The sequence below is a fragment of the Mus musculus genome, chromosome 3, assembly GCF_000001635.26.
Source record: "Mus musculus strain C57BL/6J chromosome 3, GRCm38.p6 C57BL/6J".
Lineage (NCBI taxonomy): Eukaryota > Metazoa > Chordata > Mammalia > Rodentia > Muridae > Mus > Mus musculus.
In genome coordinates, this window is record NC_000069.6 from 15,230,587 (window position 1) to 15,249,153 (window position 18,567).

Here is an 18,567-nt window from a genome sequence, read left to right on the forward strand (position 1 = left end):
TTTTTCACGACGAACAATCAATAAACAGTTTGGAGCCAAAGACACTTTTTTTTTAAAATCAAGAATCGCCATGGAGAAACCCTTTGCCTACAGAGCCGCACAGTCTGCCTCCTGCAGAAGGCCTCTCCACACTCCTAGATAATCACTGCTAAGCCAAGAGCAATTGCAGGCGAGCTAAGCTGGAGTCCCTCATTCCCCGTGGCCTAGGCCTTGTCCTCAGCCCACAGCCTTCTTCGCTTCCCTCCTTCTCACGACACAGTGGTATCTCCAGGAGTTTGGGACTCCTTGAGGTACCTGTTGGCCTCCTTCGTTCCCAACTCTGGTGTTCAGCGGCGACTGGACACCTGGGAGCTTGGGAACCCCCAGCTTCAGCTTCCCACATCTTTGGCTGTGTTTTCCTGCCACCTGAGCTGATCAGTGTTTCCTGAGAGTCCATCACTGGACAGTGGGCATAAGGTAAGTGTAGACTAGCGTCTGAGTGTCAGGCAGAGTTTTCACAACTCAGTGGAACGTGGAACGTGGAACAATATCAGTTTATCCAAAGAACATTTTTACCTCTGAGAATGAAATTTCTACTACATTTCCTACTTTATTTGAATAAATTTCTATAATGTAAAAGTGAAAGTACAATTTATAAACACTATATATATATCAGAGAGAGAGAAAGAGAGAGACAAGGACAGAGAGACAGAGACAGAGACAGAGGAAGGTGCTGGATAGGGAGCACCTCCTTAGCATCCACACCACACTTGAAAATTATGCGCGTGTATGCTATGCTAGAAATATAGAATAAGAGATATGAGGAGTCGCACAAGGTCAATACTGCTACATTTTCTCTTTTAATAACATTTCTTATTGTAATTGTTTTCCAGAAAACTCAAATTCTTACTTGTCTATCCACATCTTTGTTGAGGTCTCTGCTATGCTGCTACATGTAATTTTGCTCCTTAGAAAACCCTTAATCATTCTCTTACCACAAAAGGGCCATTATTATAAACACATCCCATGTGCCTGTCAGTTAACATCGCCAGCCTTTGGTATGTACCACAGTAATATGAGATCAAAGAGCTTCTCTTGCTCAAGTCATCCTTTAAGAAGGAATTTAAAAAATTCTTTTGTTTCTGCCTGACCTAGTTCCTAGATATTACATGATATCTTCTAAAAAGTATGACATTGTGATTATAATTGTTCTTTTTTTTTTCTCAAAAGGAGAAACGACTTTCCCCGTGGCTGTGTTCCACTTTTTTAGGAAACTGTCTGGCACATGACTGAAACTTGCAAAACGCACGCAAATTGAATGGATAAGTACTCTAGATGCCAGGCTGCAGTGCTCTTTGTTATCTGTATTGGGAGCAAACCAGTTCTTCTGCCTGGGCTCTTGGAGTCTGCTGTACTGAGAATCAGTTTAAGAAAAGAGGGAGGCTGTGTGTGATGCTTGTAATTCTTACTGAACTCTCAGGGCTGTGATTTAGTGTACAGGTGTCCCGCGTCTATCCAAAATTGCCTAACTGAGCTAATCCCCAAATTCTGACCCATACAAATGTAAACACGTGGCTTTAAGCCACTAAGTTTGGAGGTGGGTTATAATATGTAACTAACACAAATCTTAGTGAAAATGACCTTCAGCATTTACAGTTGGAGAAGAAAGTTAAGCAAAACTGGACATTGCTGAACGACTTCTAAAGATGTACATAGTACATCCTTATCCAAGTACAATTTGTCAATTGCCGTGAATCAGTGTCCGAAGCTCCTCCACAACTCCAGTCTAATATGCTAGGTTTCCAGCTGGATCCAGTGGTGCACACCTTTTATTCCAGTCCTCAGAAAGAAAAGGCAGGAAAATCTTTGTGAATTTAAGCAGCCTAATCCACACACTGAGTTCCAGGACAGCCAGAACTATGATACCCTGTCTTGAAAAGGCAAAACAAACAAACAAAAACAAACAAACAAACAAACAAAGGCACACTAAGCTTACAAAAGCCAAAGAACTGATTAAATCCAAACTTGTTGAGAATGAAATAATTGTCTCAGTAATAAACACCCAACAAAAAATGAGCTGGATTCACAAAAGATAAAGTAAAATATGTGTGTGTGTGTGTGTTAGTCTCTGACAAAATATAGTTTATGCATAACTATATAACAAAATTATCTGACTTACATCAATTTCAGTATTAAGTGTAAACATACAATACCATGAAGATAAAAGTGCACCTAAGCTCAGAGAATAATTCTAAAATCTGTAGCTATTTCAGTTTTGACTTTATTTGGCCACATCTACGGCTGCCTAGCACATTTAGGCTTCACTTTGTAATTGAGGATCTCTAGGACAGAATGTGTGTGTGTGTGTGTGCGCGCACGCGTGCATGTGTTTGTATATACATACATACATATATATGTATGTATATATACATACATATATATGTATACATACATGCACACACACAGACACACAAATGTACATATAGACATATGTATGTGCATGTTATAAAAAAGGGATTGTATTGCCTTAGAGCATAGTGGATGTACAGTTCAACAATGGCTGACTGCATGATGGAGAGGCAGGGATCCTGGTATGGCTCACTCCAGGGTACCTCAGCCGTTGTAGTGTGATGCTGGAGGTCTAAATGCTCCTGCAGAGGTCTTGCTGCTGATTGTACATGGGAAGAACGGAAATTCTGAAGTCCAGTGTCCATGCAAGAACAGTAGTAGCAACCACATTCACATGTGAAGAAAGGAAGTCACACACCTGTGCTAGCTTCTTCCTACTCCAGCTTTTTTTCCTTCAGGCCTCAGCCTACTAGGTGAAGACCTCTATATTTGACATGGAGTTTACACTCAGTTACCGTCCAAAATGTCTATATTCTCTAAAATACACTTCACAGATAAACCCAAAAGTGTGCTTGTCTGGGCTAAGACATTTATTTCTCAGTCCTGTCACATTGGCCAACCACTGCAACTGCTTTTCTTCTATTTCCTTTAGAAATGACTCCATAAGGACTTCTATATGAAAACATTGTTATTTTCTTCACCAAGGGTGTATTCTTCATTTATCTTTGTTTTCACATTCCAAAGCACGTGTTTCTTTTTCTCACACAACTGATAGTTATCCTAAATTTTAAAAAGTCTTTATGAATTTGACTTATACTCTGTTCTAGCCCAAAGATAGCTTTTGTTTCCCATCATCTAGTCTGAAATTCTCGTCTGTAAATAGTACTAAAAAATAGCAATTGCTATGTCATTACTATCATTAGCCCCATCCACTATCATTACCATTATTTCCACCACCACCACCACCATCATCATCATCATCAACAACAACAACAGCATTATTTTCACGATTATCATTATTATTTAACTTCAAAACAGGAAAATTACATAGGAATGAAATGGTATTAAAAAATTAGCTCCCTGTATTTCTCAGTCACGCAAGCACGTGAGTGCTGGAGTACCAGTGGGCTGATCAGCTAGTGTACCTCTCAGAACCAGATCTAGGACTTTAAACAGCTACCCCATTTATGGACCGCTGGAATGAATGAAGGGGTCGGTCCTACAGACTTCCCATGACACAAGGCAACAACAGTGTAGTCAAGCAGAGTCCCAGTGTTGTTCCAGTATTGATAAAGCAGCAGAAGTCGGAGGCCTCATTCCCATTCAACGAGTGAACATTTGGAAGCAAAGAAGTATGGACAAAAGTGTGTATTGTGGGACACACTGTGACACACTACAGCTTCCGCAATGAGATTTTTTTTTCTCTGCTGGGCGGGAGGTTGTAAAGGTAGAAAAAAGTACAAGGTGAAGGGAGATGAGTGGGATTGAGGAATGATAGGAAAATCATAAGAACCAATAAAATGTTGAAAAAAATAAGAAAATTAGCTCTAGAACATTTAACTACTAAATATTTTTAGAACTGCTTGGTTTTCAGACATTATATTATATTATTTCACATTATATTTTATTATATTTTAAATTTTTCATGAAGTTGGACCATTTTCAAATATAAACTTAATTTCTCATAGGAATAAAGCTATGATCCTTACTTTTTGAGACAAGGAAGCTCCAGCCTGCAGTGCTGAGACTGTCTCTGGTTGCAAAGCAGAACTGGAAAGAACCTCTGGTCCAGCAGAAAGAAGAAATCATGGCACACTAGCAGCTGGACAAGGTGACATATTCTGTTTTCATTGATTAAACACTATGTGAGGAAAAAGGACATTTTTAGACATATGTTTACTTTTCTTTCATGTGTTTGTGTGTGCGTGTTTTGTTTTTGTTTTGTAAATGGATATGCTCTTAGCAACCTTCAGTCAAAAGGGCAGCCTTTTATTTGCTCTTGTATAAGAGACCAGTGACACCTGATCCACAGAGTGCTCTCAATAGATAAAGATGGACATAGAAAATAAAAATCTCTTAAGGACATCTTTTGGAGTTTACTTTGTTAATCATCTGAAAGGTTTGGAAACACAAACCTAAGTCCTGTGATTTCGATGATGGTATTTTATCTAAAAGTGTTATTGACTAAGTCGTCACAGGTAGTTATACTTTTCAGATGCAGGGATCAGCACTCACTCTCTGGCTGCCCTGGGGCTTCACGCTTTGTTAATGATTTAAGGTCTTTTTACAGTTTCTTGCCTTTTGAGCAAAATATGCATACCAACATACACTTAAATCTGAAAGTCTTATCAGTGCTTTAGTGAAATCACATAGCATCTCAATAATTTAACTCTGTTCTTTAGAGTCTGGTCCATATGAGTATAAGTAGTAGCCTGCCGAGGTGTAATGATTACCTTAAATAATACTTTGGAAAAAAGTGTAACTCCATTATTGTTTTCTCATTTTTCCAGAGTTATTTATAAGTTGTACTTGATATCCTTTTATTGTTAGTTTGCTCATTAAACTTATTCTTTTAGAAGTTTATCAATAGTAAAATGTAGGATTTATTTTTCACTTTATGTCATAGGAAAGATCAATATATGGCACTAATTAGCAAAGCATTTGTTGAACATTGGCTATCAAATGAACCAGGAAATAACTAATTGCATGACTGAATGGATGAAACTACAAACTATGACTACCAAATTCCTCACGGATCTTTATCTGACATATGTCAACTTTCCTTGGGAGTGAAAGCTGAGGAGCTGTTAGGCATGATTCAGAACTGTGGAAACTGAGGTCAGCTTCCTTGGGCCATGCACACTGTACGTACTGCTAGTTTGAATACTATATTACTGGAAAAAAAAATCTACTTGCTATCTCAAACCTCAGCAGGAGCAGGATGATTTAACACAGCTCAGGCATTAGGAGCTCTGCCTTCTGCCTTGTAAAGGAAACATTACTGCACACTGGTGGTTGTGAGCTAAATGACCATACCATCCCGCAAAGCTCAGACACATCCTCTTACACAAAGGTAAATGATATCATGAAGATGCAAGTAAAAATAATCTTACCGTTATTATGTCCACTGTATGCAATTCAACATTTCTTCATGACAATCGACAAGTAGCTTTCCTTCCATAATAATCATTTTTTTTCTTCTGTGAGAAAACCTAAGATGACTTAGGAGGAAGTATTTACTGTGACTCATGCTTTTAGAGGCTACCATGGTCAGCTCTTGCTTCTGGACCTGTGATGGCTGAGAGCACCACAGTATAAGCCGTGGTTGGGCACAAATGTTCATTTTTATAGCAGTGAGGAAGATAGAAAAAGATCCACAAACAACATACACCCTTTCAAGAAACCCTTATTCCTCTGCCAAAATGACTTACATCCTCTGGCAATACTCCTCATTTTACTGTCTAGCTCTTTTCAACATTGTTGTTAAATTATGGCTCCATCTGGACTGATGCACAGGTTAGGACAAGGCATTCTTTTATTCATTTTTCTTTATTTTTGAGAATTCTATGTATACATTCATATATCAATATGCATTGAAATATTATTATATCTAACCTCCAGGTATCTCCTCCAACTCCTTCCATGTTTACCTCAACTTAACCCCCTCAGGACCTCAAGTTTTCCTATAATTCACAAGGCTTTGTTAGTGGTGCTCACGTGTATGTGAATGGTGCCATCCTCCCGAGCACGGGAAACTTACCAGAGGCCCACATCTTCAGAAAAAGACTTATCCTCTTCCTCCCAGCCAATGGCAATATCTGAAGCTATTCAGTAAGGAGTGCAGCCTGGATTTCTTCCACCTCTGCTTGAGCTTTGGTGGGAATGATCTTTTACAGTTTCTTGTGCAGGTAATCACAGTTGCTATGAGTTCAAGAATACAATTGCCTTGTCATGCCCAAAACAACACTTCTCCCCATCCTTTGGCTCTTTACTTTTTTTTTTGTTTGTTTGTTTGTTTTTCTAGGAGTTCTTTTTCAACTTTCTGAGCCTTGATAGTTTCAGAGTTAATACAGATGTCCTTTTTAGGACTGTCAGAGCATTCTTGAGTCAATTTCTCCTCAATGATTAGATTTAAAAACTGTGGATCAAGAGGTCTGTACATGTATCTTTTGTTGGAAACATATCATATCTAACATGTAAAATCTGCTTTCATTACCTCTGACTTAAAAAAAATTAAGTGAATTTATCATACTTAAAAAAGAATCAGATAGATACTAAATGAATGTTAACTATAAAACCTTATAATATAATCCATGATCTCTCTCTCTCTCTCTCTCTCTCTCACACACACACACACACACACACACACACACACACACACACACACACACACACAGACAAACACACACACACACACACACACACACACACAGACAAACACACACACACACACACACACACACACACACACACACACACACACCAACAAACAACTATGCTGGCGTGTTAGAAGTAGCTGATGCTCCTTCTGTACCGATTGCAAACCTGTATCATTTCATTTTCTGCACATTCAGTTTCCTAATAAGCCTGCTATGCCAACAATACAGAAGATTACATCTCTTTCATTTGGCTGAGCTGTACACTTTATAATAAGTAGGTAAAATCAGTAGCATGTTCCTGAGCTCTGGGAGTTACGCTATCAAATGAGCAGACCCAAGAAAGGAGCTTTGAAGAACTTCTGGTTTCCAATTGATGAATTAGGAGTTGTGAATAATATAGAGACATACTAATTATAATTTAGGGGTGAGGGTAGTAATGTGGCATTGAGCCATTAACCTGAGAGATTTTTATAACTACTATTAACGTAAAATTAGAGAATAGTACAGGAGAAATCCTTACCTGTGGTTTATTGACTCAGTGTTATAAAAGAATGATTAGATATCTTTTAATATCAACCAATGTCCTAAGAATCTCGTGGAATTACTACCATCCATATTTTGCTAATAGATGAACTGAGACTGAAGAGTTATTGAATTTCACTATGAAAACAACATCTGGTGGGTTCTAAAGCTCATACAATAAAGTCCTTGCACTCTGCCATCTCCCCTCAGTGTAGAATGCCTTGGAGGGACCTCTTGATTTCTATATAAAGAAGATTTGAATAATTACATGTCAAAGAAAAGATAGTTGATTAAAATTAGCAATGAAATATACTCATCCAGGCAAATGCAGACAGACAAAAATGGATTGGGAATCTGGATGGCATGCTTACAATTCAATAGAAATGCTGACTTCATCAGATGAGATCACAAGGGCCTTTGTGTTCTGTGCTAACAATCACTCAGTGTAGTAATTATCTTCCAAAAAAGCTGCAGTCAACACCACAAACCCCCCAAAGCGTCATTTTTCTTTTTTGCACAAACATTTGCTTTCAAAAGTACTCTGCGTACATTTTCTTGAAACATTTTTATATGAATAACCCTCGAAGTTGCAGAGACTAATGAATACGTGCTGTGGACATCAGAGCCCACCATCTGCAAATCTCTTGTTTCCTCATGAACATCCATGCAAAACTCCTAGTTGACTTTGGAGTAACTGGTACCCAAGACCAGTTACAGTTAGTGGTGGCAGGCAATGACTGTAAGTAGACAAATCATGAGCAGCACAGGCCTCATGTATTGGCAGCTTCCAGCAGAGGAAAAACCCCATAAGCTAAGATGATCCTCAGATAGCCTACACAGAATGGGTTTCCTCTGAAAGAGCTTGGACACAGACCCCACCCCTCAGAATGTGTTTTTAAAACTCAGAGCAGGGACTAATGCTCCTGTTATTGGGAGGCAGTGAGGCCAAGCAGGAGATTTGATTAGCACAGCCTGGAGGCTGCATGCAATGGTAAGTTAAGCAGTAGTCCCGAATTCAGCTTTCTCACAGTGCATTTTTCTGGGATCTCAAAAATGGCACTGTAGAGGACCACAAAGCATGCAGATGCTCAGTTTCCCTGCAAGGCTAATGTGTGTTAGGCTTTCCTGTGAACGAGTGCTTTCAGATTTTGATATTTGATATTTGGCGGATTCCCACTGTACCTGGAAATCTCTTTCCCCCAATGACTGAATAAGCAAAAGACAAACTAAGCCAAAAAATAAATAAATAAAACAAACAAACAAACAAAAACCCCAATGCAGGTATCTGCTCATCATCACAAGGATTTGTCCCTCATGATAGTCACTGTTTCCAGTTGCCCTTTGTAACTGCATCACCCACACACAGCAAAGCCTGCACAGCAACATAAAAGATGAAAAACAATACAAAATGAGCAAATACATTTGAGTAAAGCAATAGTTATATAAAAATTATCTTCTATTTAGGGTCTGTTTGTATTGGGAGATGTGCTGTGAAGCAGAGGCTTGCTCTCCTGCTGTCTTACACAGTCAAGCAACAATTCACTAGCTGTTTGTGAACTATACTTGATGATCACGTGTAGTTATATAGTAATGATCATAAATGTAAGAGTATGGTGACATGGATGATGTTCTCAAAATAGGTATGTCGACACCCTAACTTCCACAGTCTTTGAAGGAGATTTCATTTGTAAGTAGAAACATCAGACATACAATCATTTAAAATGAATGGGGTGAGGGCCATAACCTAATATGATCATTGTTTTCATAAAAGGAGAACTAGATATGCACGGAGGCCTATGGCATGGGCAAAGAAATTGAAATCTGTTCTAACAAGCCAAGGAACACCAGGATTTGACAGCAAAACCACAGAGGCTGGGAAGACGATGAAGGATTCTGAGAGGGGGATGTAGAGACCCTGTGGTTGTGCTGACACCTTGATTTCAGACTTGAAACCACTATAATAGAACTGAAAGGTCATACCTTCTGCCGTATTAATTCACAGGGTTTGAGGCTCTTTTATTTTAAACAACAGTAGCTCCAGGAATACAATATGTAGAATAAAGTCAAAGTTGAGTAATATATCACTGAGTGAAAGGTCTAGCAATATAATTATAAAGGTGGATCAAATATCAGCAAACAGGGCTTCTGAGCTAGACACCTTGTGAATCATCACTCTATCTGATGAACTATATCACTACAGGTAAAATATGCAATAGGCTGCTGTTTATTACTTACAACTTACACAACCATGGCACAACTTAAGTTGTTCAGTTTGGGCACAATATCAGCAAATAACAGGTGTAGAGGAAGTGCCACGATACTTAATGCTCTTTGCCGTTAAGAACATTAAAATATGAGGGAAATCTAGCAAATAGCCAAGGAATACACACGTGTAGTTTACTCTCACCCTGGTTTTGTTTTAAATGTTGATTAAAACAAAACAATATAATTTTAAATTAAACTTACTTAACAGGAGAGAGGAATATAATATAGTCCTTAGCAGACCATATGAAATGTAAACACAAGTCAATCAGGTTCATTACATAATAACCATGGGTGAACAAAATTGGTTTTCATAATCCCCCCAAGTGACATCACAGTTGACTTGAAGTTATCTAAGTTAGCATCATGCATCCTGACATTTCCAATATTACCTGTATTTTTATGTGTCTGGGCTTCTGCCCTCCTGGGGGAGTGTGGCTTCTTCTCTAATTGGCTCCTCTATGTCTATATTCACCTTTGAGGTTAGTGGGATACGTTCTTTGAAGTTATCCTTCATAGTAAAATGTAAATGGGTACTCTTCATAACTTTTATGAAAATAATGGTTTACTTATTTTGTTTGATTTTCTCTTCTTCATTTAAAATATTGAGATGCCTAGAGATTTTCAGAAGTTATCATTATACTTACCTCTGCTAAGAAAATAATTTCACCCATTTTCTTCACCCTTGTATCCTTTCCATTCCTTCTCTCCTTCCCTTCCTTTAGAAGGAAGAATGGTGAAATCACAGAAAGAAAGGTAAAGACGTGTTTTATCCACTATATTCTTAAGGGTCTTCTTTATTTGTTTGTTTGTTTGCTTGTTTATTTTGTTTTGTTTTTGTTGTTGCTCCTGTCCTTCTTAATTCTTATATAAGAGCAACATTTCTTTCAAATTTTAAAGCCATGTAGTGTGATTTTAAATATGCCCATTCACTTATTCTCTCTCTCTTTTGTAAAGAGAAGCATAATAATCACTCCAAAATATCTCCTAACTTTTTACTTCACAAAAACAAAAACAATGTATGATTTTCAAATTTCTACAGTATTACAAGAAGGGAAAATGCTGTATGCTTATATTTATGTAATGATTCCAAGGTCTTGGAGTAAGAAACAGGCAGAATGCCTGGTTTTTCCAGGGCAATTAGAATTTCTTTGTAGGTTGTATATTTGTTACTTAATACAGATGCAAGAAAACAATACTAATTCCCAATGCCAGTGAATTTCCAGTGAGATCACTTTCAGATTAAACACTAACCGATTCAGGATCCTTGGATGAAAGACTATTGTATTCCAAATACGTTTTGAACTTTGGACTTTTTGTTAGTTTATTTGTATTAACTTTTCCAAATAGGAGTTTACGTATCTCAGTCGACCTTTGAAACTCCATGAAGTAAATAATACTCCTATATTTCTCCAAGAAGAGAGACCTGAGATTCTAAAGTCACATACTCTCAGAGCTAAATTACAGACAGAAAATTAAAAGCTTGTTTGATTTGAAATGCTACATTGTGCTGTTTCCTGAAGCTTGTTCAGATGTGGGGCTTTGGGGAAGCAACTGGATAATGAATGGTTTTCATGGGTGGATTAACTCTGATGCCTTGACTGGGAAGTGATGGGGAAGATGAACTGGTTGAGGGAACTGGGATTTTGGGGACATGGCTTTTGAGGGAAGGATCTGTCTTTCTGCTTCAGAATTATCATAAAAGAGATACTTTCTGTCTCATAATGTTGCTGCCACAAAAACTTAAAACAATAAATTCAGCTTGTCTTGGACAAAAACATCCAAAGTCATAAGACAATATTACTTTGAATTGCTTCTCTAGGTTATCTGGCCCAGCAACAAAAAGTATGAATAAATTATCATGTCTTCCTAGAGCTCTGTTGTGGTGTCTGACATGTTATAGAATTTGAAACCCTCATAAGATACATGTAAGAAATGTAGTTATAGTTGTCCTAATGAAACACTTCTCCTCCCTATCTTCCTATGTAGGAACTCCATAGGAGGAACAATAATATGAACTAACCAATACTCCCAGAGCTCCCAGGGATTAAACCACCAACTAAAGAGTACAAATGGTGGGACTCATGACGCCAGCTGCATATGTAGCAGAGAATGGCCTAGTTGATCTTCAAATGAGAGGCCCTTAGTCCTGTGTAAGCTCTATGCCCCAGCGTAGGAGAATGCCAGGGCCAGGAAGAGGGAGTGGGTGGGTTGGTGAGCAGTGGGAAGGGGTTTTTGGAGGGGAACCAGGAAAGGGGCTAACATTTGAAATGTAACTAAAGAAAATATCTAATTAAAAAAAAAAGTAGATGTAGTCTACCATGACCTGATAACCTCTCTGAGCTAGGGGCAAAATGAAGGACTCCTTTTGACAGTGGGGCTTCTGTTTCTCTGCATGACCTTATCAGGAGAGTGTCTCTAAGCACAGTTGCCTGACCTTATCTACAGGATGACCTCCACAGAAAGCTTCCTGCCAGTGATGCATGATTCAGCAGGTAAGTCCTACTTAGCCCCTCTGGCTATATGATAATTAGGTACTGTGCTATGACCAATCAGCCCTTCCTGCCCATAACCCCCAACACCTCAGGAAAGTCTTGTAGCCTTTGGCAGATTACAGGTTTAACTTCCTCTCTCTGATAAGAAGCTGCCCAGCAGGTTCTTGGTGTTCTTCCTCATGTAAGTGAAGCATTTCAGGCATCTCAGTCCTAGCCAATAACATATACCTACCCTGGAAATCCCTACCATTTCCCAAAATCTATACAACCCTTGTTTACCCCTAATGAATTTCTGCCCTTCCCCTTTATGGTTTGGAGGCTTTTGAGGAGAGATCCATGCTGTGCTTCAGAAAGCAATTTCAAACAGAAATGGGTTTGAAGGAGACAACCCTGATGTCAATAAATAAATAAATAAATAAATAAATAAAAGATACTAAGAAATACAGGCAAGTTTACAAAGTCCATAAAGAGGAAAGAAAATGAACCTTGTAGGTGAACTTGTAGGGTAATTTTAGAGTGAGGTTTGCTAGGCCTGATGACTGTTTCTTAGGATGCAATGGGACAGCATAGAGAGACAGAAGGCAGAACAACTCATAATACCTAAGCCCAATGTTGTTTATTTTTCCATCATTTATCTTTCTCAGTGAAGGTTTCCTTTCCCAGTGGTAACAGTTGACTTCAAAGCCACAGAGCTGACTGGGCCACTAGGAGAAAGAAAAACAAAAACAAAGGCAAAACCAAACCAAACCAAACCAAAACAAAACACTCTTTCCAAACAGGACAATTCTACATATATGCACAAAGGAAGGCCTGAGTGCAAACTAGAAAAGTACACTTTAAAAGAAATCAAATATTGATGCCAGAGCCATGGGGGAAAAAGTAAACCTATAAAGGCCAAGAAAAACTGAGTCCGAGTTTTACTGAGGCCTCAGTGCTGGACAGTAAGGTGTGCTGGCCCATGAAATGGGAGATGGGAACACACTGAGAAATGTTCAAGAACTAAGGTAAAGGTTAAGTCTATCCTCCTTTAAGCTCCAGGACAGTGTCAAAAGGACACAAACGGAGAATTGCTCAGAACATCAAATCCTGACTTGTTTGAATGTGGGACAGAAGGGTCACTGACCATGTCAAGCCTCATGGAAGCAGAAGTGATCCTTGGTGCTGGTCCAGACCTATAAAATTGACTGTGACCACACGCCATGAGGCTGTGTTCACAGCCAGGATGTTTACACGAAAGCCGTGGGAAGCAACCCTGCTGTGGGTAAGTTCTCAGTTAAGTCACAAACTGCACAAGGAAGGAACAGTCATGGAAAACATACAAATCACAGATTAATTTCTCAAGACCTTTAGATCTTGGAGCCATCAGGATAAAGGATGACACGATTGTGATGACCCTTCCTGAGCCCTCACTATATACAAAGTACAGTGGTGACCATTCCATGTTACTTCCTATGTTGGCAGTGACTCAGGTTTACTTTCTTGTAATGATTGAGGAAGACAAGGCAGGAAAGTCAAGTGACCTACGTGAGAACACACAGCCAGCCAGTGTCATACAATCAGGCTGTCTTGTTTCATAACCTCCATCCTTATTTAATTTTTTTTCATTAAACTCCCTCCCCTGTGGGATCTCAAAGAACAAAGGCTTGGTTTGAATACTGAACAACAAAGGAATAAGGCTCTGCATTTAATTCTACTATCAGGAGAGTGGAGGGAATTAATAGACAAATTGAAAGAAGTTATAAAATAAGACTGGAGGAAATTACCCACAATACAGCAAGGAGTGATATTGGAATGAAAAGCAAGATCTTTGGAAGATAGAAGAAGGAGTGTTCCTTCCAATCACCCTCACATTTATGTCATAGAACCAGCTGGTGAATAAATAAGAAGAGACAGGAGAAAGATTTGAAGAGAAAATAAAGCTAAATATTACATTAGGGTATGTATTTGATCTTCAACAACTAATTCCATCATTCTGCCATTTATTAACAATATAGTCTCTTAAAATTTCCAACTCTTTGATATTAGGTTTTTTTTTTTTCCTCAGAGAGGGAATCCTAGTGCCCAGTTCCCCTTGAAAATTCTCATCCTAAGCTCCAATACACAGAGCACTTAACTAACCCTCCCTGTTCAACTGAAACTTAAACACTAAACAGTTTTATACTATAATTCAATTTCTATTCTCTCCAGTGCTTTCAGTTTTTCAAAGTCCTATGAAAAGTAGCTCATTGGGAAACATCTTCATTACTAGAAGAGATATTAGACTCACGTGTATAAAATCTTACACTGAGAACAGTGTAAGATTCATACAAGAGCTATGCATGAAAATAAGAAAATAAGAAAACTGGAGATACTATCTGCTAAGTAATTTAAATGAAAAAAGTGTATTTTGTAATCACATAAGATGTATGCAACACACTTAGATTTGGAAAGGTATATGACTCTATGAACGTGAAGTTTGTTAACTTTATGGTGTCATTTCTGTAACAAATTTTTCAACCTGGAGCTTTGGTTTTCGCTATTATCTATTTGGCTCAAACACTAACGTATGGTGTCTTTTGGCTCCATCTAGTGTCTGAGGGCTGGCAGTACAATGTGATTTACTGGAAATAAGTATCATGGCACAGACTCTTCATGGAATGAATGAATGAATGTGAATGAGCCTTCTGACCTAGGTGGCTTTATTGTCTGTCACCTGCGCTGCTCTTCTCCAAGACGCTTCTACCTCTGAGAGGCTGAACCTGTCTTCCTGAGATACTACTGAGATAGCTGGCAACCTGTGGAATTGGTGACCTAATGCTATCCGTTTTAACAGACTAGTGCTAACAATTTAGCAACAAAGTATCAAGAAGCCTGGTGTGGTGGGAGATGGGCTTTCCCCCTATATAAGTATAGACTGGTAGTAAACATTGGGCCATGATCAGAAATTTGTCTTGATCTCTTTACGAGACACTATGAAGACAAAATCCATGTGATCCCCCACTTTTTAAATCTAACATTTATCATTAGGAATTTTAGGGAAATGACACTCTGTTCCTGCCCATGTTTCAAATCAAAGTCACAAACCACCATTACTCTGACCCCTCAGGCCTAGGCTTAAAGGGACTCCTCTGTGAACAGGAAGTGTTCCTGTAACCCCTACTTACCTATGATATTGTCAGCAAGTACAACACAGAGAACACCAAGAACATGCCATTAATGTACGGAGTTGAGCTGCATTCAGTGGCTAGAGTGCTTGCCTGACATGTGCAAAGCTTGGTCTCTAGCCCTTCATAAAACCAGATGATTTCCCATTCATACAATTCAAGCTCAAGAGAGGTGAGGCAGGAGGATCAGAAGTTCAAGGTCATCTTTGGCTACATTGTTTGAGTTTGAGGTCAGCCTAGGCTACAGAAAATTCTATTTTCAAAAATTATAAAATAAAGTATTTATTTCGTATAGGTTGCTAATAAGTCATGGTATTATATTCCTATAATGAATTTTTGCATATTTCTCTCAAGCAAAAAGATGGAGAATATGGATAAGGAAACATAAGTAACATAGCAGATACATACATTATATTTCTACTCTCTAAGTTATCATAAAGATAATTTTCAACTGAATGTGCCCAGTAACTGTGTGAGTTGTCTCAAATTTTTCTTATTTGGTCTTTTATCCATAAACATGTACATTTGTTTACTTTAAAATTAGAGGCATATGCATTATATTGCCATATACTTTATCATTTCAAAAGGAGAAAAACTTTTGTTGTTTTGAGACAAGTTCTCAGTATGGATTATCTCTGGTCCCAAGATTGTGATTATCTGGCCTTGACTTTCATACCTAGTCAATAATATTTTAAACAACTGTTTTATTTAAAAACTTAAAAGGTATTTTTTCCATATCCCTTTCAGTCTACAGCTCTGTCGGGGGCAGATTGGAATGTTACTCCCTCTCCCCAACCCACAGTCTGCAGTTCTTTCAGATCTGCTGCAACCAGGGACACAGATGAGACACCTGCTCAAACAACTGCCTCTGCTGGGACTCCCAGTGGATATGGGTCCCCCCCCCCTCCCCGTGTGACCCTCATCTCCTTTCCTGCACCTCCACAGGGGAGGACGGATCAGGGTGCCCACTTCTCCCCCACATCCCACATGAGGTAGTCTGCATGTCCACATGCTAAATGTTCTTGTCCCCAGTTGTCCCCAATTGGCTGGGCAAAGGGAGATGGGGCAGGATGCTTAGGGGCCACTTCCTCTATTGGGCCTAAGGTAGCTGGCTGAGATTTAGAAGTGCCCAATAATTGAATTAGCCAAGGCATTCTAAAAATTAGCTAATGTGTGTGTGTGTCTTTCATTTGCGTATCCAATGAGCTGCTGGGTGGGTGGCTGGAAGCAAGTGACCCTCTGGGAGCATAAAGCAGAGGAGCTAAAAAAAACTCCCATTACTTATATGGCGAGCAAAGTGGCAGGCAAGAATCCACTATTAAAAATAATTTATGGATTCTGGGATTGAATAGAGACATGCAAATGATACAAGTCTAGTAGAGAACTGGTTTCTCAGCTAGCCTAGCCTTGTCATGTGGTTCCTGAGCAAGCAACAAAACTAGAACAAAGGAACACAGTTGTCAGCAGAGATACACACACACACACACACACACACACACACACACACACACACACCACCTACTAGGAGGAAGAGTGTGAGAAATAGACAATAAACGCTGTCTTCCTCCAGCCACCAGACAAAGGATAGAGATGTATAAATTTGATATAATTGTTTCTAAGGATAGGAGAGAATATACAGACTTTGCCAGAGGCATGTGGAGATTTCTTCTTGAGGTTTGAAACTGATACAAAGAGTTTAAGCCGAGAAGCTGAGATCTCCTGCAATGCAAAGAGGCTGATGGATTCCCTGACTGGGTAAGAGGAGGAAGGCAGTGAGAAGCAGACTATAAAGGCTGTGGGTCTTCAGCCACGAGATAAATAAAGGATGGAGATTTTTAAATTTGATGTAATTAATTTTAAGGACAAAAGGATGTGTAATGGTAATTGTTTAAATGTTCTTAGTTATACAGAGATATTAAGCACAGGATGCAGGTAGGGAGATTAAGTGATAAAAATGCTTTAAAAAGAAATTTAAAAGTCTTGCCAGGGTAAATTCTCAAATAGGTCCACACAGAATTTCTGGGATTGCCTAGCCTGGTATGACAAAATTAGAGCCTGGAAATAGGCTTATATAGCAAGTAGAAAGGAATTTGATTAAAGTTAAATACCTAGATAATAAATATTAAGGTTTTCAATCCTTAAAAATCTGATTGAAAAAGCAGGGGATAGGGACCCTGAGCTATCTCAGACAGTAGAACTTAGGCTTTGAGAATTACATAAAGAGAAAGTGGCATACTACTATATTATGGGTATTTATCTCCATAAAAGGGAGAATTTAAGTTTACATAGATGTATAAATAATTTAGGACTTGATCTCACGTAGGGCAGGGCAGGGGAGAGCAAAGAAGCACTCTCTCGACAGACTATCTGTTTAGATTGCTTTAATTGCTTTGAATTGCTTTAATTATCAAAATGTGTGTGGTTACGAGTTTGGTGGTTATTTTAAAATTCTTCAGGGAGAGAGGTTAAGCTATATCTTTTTTTTTTATTTATTTATTTTTTTCTTTTCCTTTTATTTTATTTTTTTTTCCATTTTTTATTAGGTATTTAACTCATTTACATTTCCAATGCTATACCAAAAGTCCCCCATATCCACCCACCCCCACTCCCCTGCCCACCCACTCCCCCTTTTTGGCCCTGGTGTTCCCCTGTACTGGGGCATATAAAGTTTGCAAGTCCAATGGGCCTCTCTTTCCAGTGATGGCCGACTAGGCCATCTTTTGATATATATGCAGCTAGAGTCAAGAGCTCCGGGGTACTGGTTAGTTCATAATGTTGTTCCACCTATAGGGTTGCAGATCCCTTTAGCTCCTTGGCTACTTTCTCTAGCTCCTCCATTGGGAGCCCTATGATCCATCCATTAGCTGACTGTGAGCATCCACTTCTGTGTTTGCTAGGCCCCGGCATAGTCTCACAAGAGACAGCTACATCTGGGTCCTTTCAATAAAATCTTGCTAGTGTATGCAATGGTGTCAGCGTTTGGATGCTGATTATGGGGTGGATCCCTGGATATGGCAGTCTCTACATGGTCCATCCTTTCATCTCAGCTCAAAACTTTGTCTCTGTAACTCCTTCCATGGGTGTTTTGTTCCCAAATCTAAGGAGGGGCATAGTGTCCACACTTCAGTCTTCATTCTTCTTGAGTTTCATGTGTTTAGCAAATTATATCTTATATCTTGGGTATCCTAGGTTTGGGGCTAATATCCACTTATCAGTGAATACATATTGTGTGAGTTTCTTTGTGAATGTGTTACCTCACTCAGGATGATGCCCTCCAGGTCCATCCATTTGGCTAGGAATTTCATAAATTCATTCTTTTTAATAGCTGAGTAGTACTCCATTGTGTAGATGTACCACATTTTCTGTATCCATTCCTCTGTTGAGGGGCATCTAGGTTCTTTCCAGCTTCTGGCTATTATAAATAAGGCTGCTATGAAC